Source organism: Xyrauchen texanus, unplaced genomic scaffold (genome assembly GCF_025860055.1).
Source record: "Xyrauchen texanus isolate HMW12.3.18 unplaced genomic scaffold, RBS_HiC_50CHRs HiC_scaffold_931, whole genome shotgun sequence".
Taxonomy (NCBI): domain Eukaryota; kingdom Metazoa; phylum Chordata; class Actinopteri; order Cypriniformes; family Catostomidae; genus Xyrauchen; species Xyrauchen texanus.
The window spans coordinates 1-7,500 of record NW_026266942.1 but is presented as its reverse complement, the minus strand read 5'-3'; the positions used below and the strand labels follow the sequence as shown (position 1 = coordinate 7,500).

The window sequence follows — 7,500 nt, the reverse complement described above, 5'->3', positions numbered from 1 at the left end:
AGTTCTGTGTATGAAACACTTCCAGTGAGGGTCAGTTCTGTGTATGAAACGCATCCAGTGATGGTCAGTTCTGTGTAAGAAACACTTCCAGTGAGGGTCAGTTCTGTGTATGAAACACATCCAGTGATGGTCAGTTCTGTGTATGAAACACTTCCAGTGAGGGTCAGTTCTGTGTATGAAACACTTCCAGTGAGGGTCAGTTCTGTGTATGAAACGCATCCAGTGATGGTCAGTTCTGTGTATGAAACACATCCAGTGAGGGTCAGTTCTGTGTATGAAACACATCCAGTGATGGTCAGTTCTGTGTATGAAACACTTCCAGTGAGGGGCAGATCTGTGTATGAAACACTTCCAGTGAGGGTCAGTTCTGTGTATGAAACACTTCCAGTGAGGGGCAGTTCTGTGTATGAACCACTTCCAGTGAAGGTCAGTTCTGTGTATGAACCACTTCCAGTGAGGGGCAGTTCTGTGTATGAACCACTTCCAGTGAGGGGCAGTTCTGTGTATGAACCACTTCCAGTGAAGGTCAGTTCTGTGTATGAAACACATCCAGTGAGGGGCAGTTCTGTGTATGAACCACTTCCAGTGAGGGGCAGTTCTGTGTATGAACCACTTCCAGTGAAGGTCAGTTCTGTGTATGAAACACATCCAGTGAGGGGCAGTTCTGTGTATGAACCACTTCCAGTGAGGGGCAGTTCTGTGTATGAACCACTTCCAGTGAAGGTCAGTTCTGTGTATGAATCACATCCAGAGAGGGTCAGTTCTGTGTATGAAACACATCCAGTGAGGGTCATTTCTGTGTATGAACCACTTCCAGTGAGGGGCAGTTCTGTGTATGAACCACTTCCAGTGAGGGGCAGTTCTGTGTATGAAACACATCCAGTGAGGGGCAGTTCTGTGTATGAACCACTTCCAGTGAGGGTCAGTTCTGTGTATGAATCACATCCAGTGAGGGTCAGTTCTGTGTATGAAACACATCCAGTGAGGGTCATTTCTGTGTATGAACCACTTCCAGTGAGGGGCAGTTCTGTGTATGAACCACTTCCAGTGAAGGTCAGTTCTGTGTATGAAACACATCCAGTGAGGGGCAGTTCTGTGTATGAACCACTTCCAGTGAGGGGCAGTTCTGTGTATGAACCACTTCCAGTGAAGGTCAGTTCTGTGTATGAATCACATCCAGTGAGGGTCAGTTCTGTGTATGAAACACATCCAGTTATTGTCAGTTCTGTGTATGAAACACATCCAGTGATTGTCAGTTCTGTGTATGAAACAAATCCATTGAGGGTCAGTTCTGTGTATGAAACACTTCCAGTGAGGGGCAGTTCTGTGTATGAAACACATCCAGTGAGGGTCAGTTCTGTGTATGAAACACATCCAGTGATTGTCAGTTCTGTGTATGAAACAAATCCAGTGAGGGTCAGTTCTGTGTATGAAACACTTCCAGTGAGGGTCAGTTCTGTGTATGAAACACATCCATTTAGGGTCAGTTCTGTGTATGAAACGCATCCAGTGAGGGTCAGTTCTGTTTATGAAACACATCCAGTGAGGGTCAGTTCTGTGTATGAAACACTTCCAGTGAGGGGCAGTTCTGTGTAAGAAACACATCCAGTGAGGGTCAGTTCTGTGTATGAAACACTTCCAGTGAGGGTCAGTTCTGTGTATGAAACGCATCCATTTAGGGTCAGTTCTGTGTATGAAACGCATCCAGTGAGGGTCAGTTCTGTTTATGAAACACATCCAGTGAGGGTCAGTTCTGTGTATGAAACACTTCCAGTGAGGGGCAGTTCTGTGTAAGAAACACATCCAGTGAGGGTCAGTTCTGTGTATGAAGCACATCCAGTGAGGGGCAGTTCTGTGTATGAATCACATCCAGTGAGGGTCAGTTCTGTGTATGAATCACATCCAGTGAGGGGCAGTTCTGTGTATGAAACACTTCCAGTGAGGGGCAGTTCTGTGTATGAATCACATCCAGTGAGGGTCAGTTCTGTGTATGAATCACATCCAGTGAGGGTCAGTTCTGTGTATTAATCACATCCAGTGAGGGGCAGTTCTGTGTATGAATCACATCCAGTGAGGGTCAGTTCTGTGTATGAATCACACCCAGTGAGCGTCAGTTCTGTGTATGAATCACATCCAGTGAGGGGCAGTTCTGTGTATGAATCACATCCAGTGAGGGTCAGTTCTGTGTATGAAACACTTCCAGTGAGGGTCAGTTCTGTGTATGAAACACATCCAGTGATTGTCAGTTCTGTGTATGAACCACTTCCAGTGATGGTCAGTTCTGTGTATGAAACACACCCAGTGAGGGTCAGTTCTGTGTATGAAACAAATCCAGTGAGGGTCAGTTCTGTGTATGAAACACATCCAGTGAGGGTCAGTTCTGTGTATGAAACACTTCCAGTGATGGTCAGTTCTGTGTATGAAACACCCAGTGAGGGTCAGTTCTGTGTATGAAACACATCCAGTGAGGGTCAGTTCTGTGTATGAAACACTTCCAGTGATAGTCAGTTCTGTGTATGAAACACTTCCAGTGAGGGTCAGTTCTGTGTATGAAACACTTTCAGTGATTGTCAGTTCTGTGTATGAAACAAATCCAGTGAGGGTCAGTTCTGTGTATGAAACACTTCCAGTGAGGGTCAGTTCTGTGTATGAAAACCTTCCAGTGAGGGTCAGTTCTGTGTATGAAACACTTCCAGTGAGGGTCAGTTCTGTGTATGAAACACATCCAGTGAGGGGCAGTTCTGTGTATGAACCACTTCCAGTGAGGGTCAGTTCTGTGTATGAAACACATCCAGTGAGGGGCAGTTCTGTGTATGAACCACTTCCAGTGAGGGTCAGTTCTGTGTATGAATCACATGCAGTGAGGGTCAGTTCTGTGTATGAAACACATCCAGTGATTGTCAGTTCTGTGTATGAACCACTTCCAGTGAGGGTCAGTTCTGTGTATGAAACACATCCAGTGAGGGTCAGTTCTGTGTATGAAACACATCCAGTGAGGGTCAGTTCTGTGTATGAAACACATCCAGTGATTGGCAGTTCTATGTATGAAACAAATCCAGTGAGGGTCAGTTCTGTGTATAAAACACTTCCAGTGAGGGTCAGTTCTGTGTATGAAACACATCCATTTAGGGTCAGTTCTTTGTATGAAACGCATCCAGTGAGGGTCAGTTCTGTTTATGAAACACATCCAGTGAGGGTCAGTTCTGTGTATGAAACACTTCCAGTGATGGTCAGTTCTGTGTATGAAACACACCCAGTGAGGGTCAGTTCTGTGTATGAAACACATCTAGTGAGGGTCAGTTCTGTGTATGAAACACTTCCAGTGATGGTCAGTTCTGTGTATGAAACACTTCCAGTGAGGGTCAGTTCTGTGTATGAAACACTTTCAGTGATTGTCAGTTCTGTGGATGGAAATCTCTTATTGATGAGAGGTCAGCAGAGAATGGTCAGACTGGTTTGAGCTGATAAAGTCTTCAGTAACTCAGATAACCGCTCTGTACAATCGTGATGAAGAATATCATCTCTGAATGCTGTTCTGATGTGGGTTGATGCTGTTTTGGTGGCACGAGGGGGACCTGCACAATATTAGGCAGGTGGTTTTAATGTTGTGGCTGATCGCTGCATATGGGTGAACTCTAGTTAAAGGGATCATCCCTATACCCTACTCACTATGAAGAGCACTTGATGTGGTGAAAATCATTCGCACACTTTTAGTGGATCATGCAAGTGTAAAAGTTTGTTGTTTGCTTCATTGATTGGTGCAGTTGAGTGGATTGGGGTTCAGTCTCAGCACAGAACAGATGCATTTACATTATAGTGAAGTAAACGACAGTATGGACCAGTACGAGGAATATATCTGCTTGATGATGATGCATTAATAAACAGAGATGTAATTAAATCTAGACAGTTACTGTCAAAGCTGGACAAATGAATGACTGCACATCAGTCTATGAAGGCATTTTAACAGGACCAACATACATGTGTCTAATTTCACACATGACTTTCTTTCTTCTGCAGAACACAAATGAAGATTATTAGGAGAATATTTCAGCTCTGTAGTTTCATACAATACAAGTGAATGGTGACCAGAACTTTGAAGTCCCAAAAATCCCATAAATGCAGCATAAAAGTAATCCATAAGAGTCTATTGGTTTAATCCATGTCTTCAGAAGAGATATGATAGATGTTAGTGAGAAACTGATCAATATCTAAACCTTTTTACTATAAAATCAAAGAAGAGTAAGAAAATGAAATACAGATGTTGTTACCGACACTGTTCTGAGTAATTGTTGTTATTATGTTGTAAAAGTTCTCATGTGTGTTCAGAACTATTACAAATAAATCAATAACCAGTTTATCTTTCAATGTTACTGTTTCATAAGAGTGAAGATTGATGAAGATGATGAAGAGGATGTGTGACGGATCAAATGTGGATCATCAGAAGATCAATCATGAGCACAAACAGAAACACTCACAATCTAATGAATCAACTGAGAAAACATCAATTAAACTTCAGCGTCGAAACAGCAAAGATATAATTTCAGAATGTGAGTATTTTATTATCAATGATGTCATAAACAGAAGTGTCATTTGATTTACTGTAGATATATTCAAACTCTGATTTAACCTTATATTTCTGTTTTTCTGTATTTCCAGTCTCTCATGATCCACACAAATCTGAGAGTCATTCAATGAGAGATATTGACGTCCAGACGGCATTCCGGGTCACGTCATCAGAGCATACATGACCCAACTGCTGGTGTTTTATACAGACATTATCAACCCGTCCCTCTCCTTGTCTGTAGTCCCCACATGCTTTAAAACGTCCTCCATTGTGCCTGTACCAAATCAATCCAAAATCACTTGTTTAAATGACTGACGTCCTGTTGCTCTGACCCCATCATCAGCAAATGCTTTGAGAGACTAATCAGAGATCACATCTGCTCTGTGCTGCCCGCCTCACTGGACCAACAACCGCTCCACTGATGATGCCATTGATCTACACTACACACTGATCTCTCCCACCTGGAGAAAAGGAACACATATGTGAGAATGCTGTTTGTAGACTACAGCTCAGCATTCAACACCATAGTGTCCTCCAAGCTTGATGAGAAACTCCGGGCTCTGGGCTTAAACAGCTCGCTGTGCAGCTGGATCCTGGATTTCCTGTCAGGCAGACGTCAGGTGGTTCGAATGGGCAGCAACACCTCCTCATCACTGACCCTCAACACTGGAGCCCCACAGGACTGTGTTCTCAGCCCACTCCTGTATTCACTGTACACACATGACTGTGTGGCAACACATAGCTCCAATGTCATCATTAAGTTTGCTGACGATACGACGGTGTTATGTCTGATCACTGACAATGATGAAACTACAGAGAGGAGGTGCACACTCAGACACACTGGTGTCAGGAGCACAACCTCTCCCTCAGCGTCAGTAAGACCAAGGAGCTTGTGATGGACTTCAGGAGGAAAGACGGAGAACACAGCCCCATCACCATTAATGGAGCACCGGTGGAGAGAGTCAGCAGCTTCAAGTTCCTCGGTGTCCACATTACTGAGGAACTCACATTGAGGCCGTTGTGAAGAAGGCTCACCAGCGCCTCTTCTTCCTGAGACGGCTGAGGAAGTTTGGAATGAACCAACACATCCTCACACGGTTCTACACCAGCACTGTAGAGAGCATCCTTATCTCTTGTGCAGAACTTCACAGAAAAGTTTCCTTTATATTCTCGAGAGGAAGTGATGCATACCCCGACACACAATGACAGGCACACACATTTCCTGTGGCTTCTATTTGTGGTTTGATGGTGGTTAACTGCTTTATAACAGAGTCAGAACACACACCACCGGTTTATCATGTTAGCAGTTTTGAAAGTAAAGTTCATGTGCAAACTGCGAAACATTTATGAAATATAATAATAAAACATGTTTTCATTTTACTTTGTGTCGTATCAAATGTGATTGTGTCTGCTGCTTTTATTTGAACTGATTGATTTATATGTGTGTAATAACTGTGTTATTACAGACTGATTCAGTTCTACAAGTGTTCACTTTATAAATGCTAAACACTTTTATAAACATGTTTATTTTGATGCATTAGTCAATGAAGAGAAAGTAAATGACAAATAATGTCATTAGTGATAATAAGAATAAAACAATCTTTAATATTGTTTATTGATGTTTATTGTCGGTTCCTGAAGTTCAGATTAATCAATGAAGACTGAATATGTAATAATTTACTTCATTCTGGTGAAATAATAAACTATAAACACAATCAGCACAACAAAACCACACAAATGCAGTTATTATATTATATTTATATTTATATTTATATATTGTGTCTTGTTGTGCAATCATGATTATTAAAATGTTTCAAATGATTCTGGAGGAATTCACTGTACAGTGTGATATTTTATAGATGACAGCTAAAAATAAAAGGTGACACAAAGTCAGTCATGTGTTTTCCGAAGTCAAAAGGTGAAGAACAAAATAAAATGAACAGGAAGCTTCAGAGAGTTTAAAGTTTCTTTAAAAATAACAAAACAAAAATAAACTAACTACTCAAATTGGGTGATCATACGAATCTGAAAAAGTGTCCGGTCTGTATTTGAAAACGATCTATAAAAGTTAATGATTTGTTTCTTCATATTGACATCACTCACACACACACTCACTCACTCACTCACTCACTCACACACACACACACACACACACACACACACACACACACACACACACACACACACACACACACACACTCACACACACACACACACACACACAGACACACACACACACACACACACACACACACACACACACACACACTCACACACACACACACACACACACACACACACACACACACACACAGACACACACACAGACACACACACACACACACACACACACACACACACACACACACACACACACACACACACACACACACACACACATGTTGTGTTTCCATGTTTTATGGGGACTTTCCATAGACATAATGGTTTTTATACTGTACAAACTTTATATTCTATCCCCTAAACCTAACCCTACCCCTAAACCTAACCCTCACAGAAAACTTTCTGCATTTTTACATTTTCAAAAAACATAATTTAGTGTGATTTATAAGCTGTTTTCCTCATGGGGACCGACAAAATGTCCCCACAAGGTCAAACATTTCGGGTTTTACTATCCTTATGGGGACATTTGGTCCCCACAAAGTGATAAATACACGCTCACACACACACACACACACACACACACACACACACACACTCACACACACACACACACACACACACACACACACACACACACACACACACACACACACACACACACACATATACACTCACACACATTCACACACACACTCACACACACTCACATACTCACACACACTCACACACACACACACACACTCACACACACTCACACACACACACACACACACACACACACACACACACACTCACACACATATACACTCACACAC

General features: G+C 42.3%; 1 long non-coding RNA gene across 1 annotated transcript in view; it reads left to right on the top strand.

Annotated features, from left to right (window-relative positions):
- LOC127642858 (uncharacterized) overlaps positions 1–6,083 on the top strand; it is an 8,127-nt gene extending 2,044 nt beyond the window's left edge. Inside the window, exons 2-3 of the long non-coding RNA XR_007970429.1 lie at positions 4,383–4,547; positions 4,657–6,083. This is a non-coding gene — a long non-coding RNA (uncharacterized LOC127642858). The remainder of the gene's footprint in view (positions 1–4,382; positions 4,548–4,656) is intronic.
- The last annotated feature ends 1,417 nt before the right edge of the window (positions 6,084–7,500 follow it).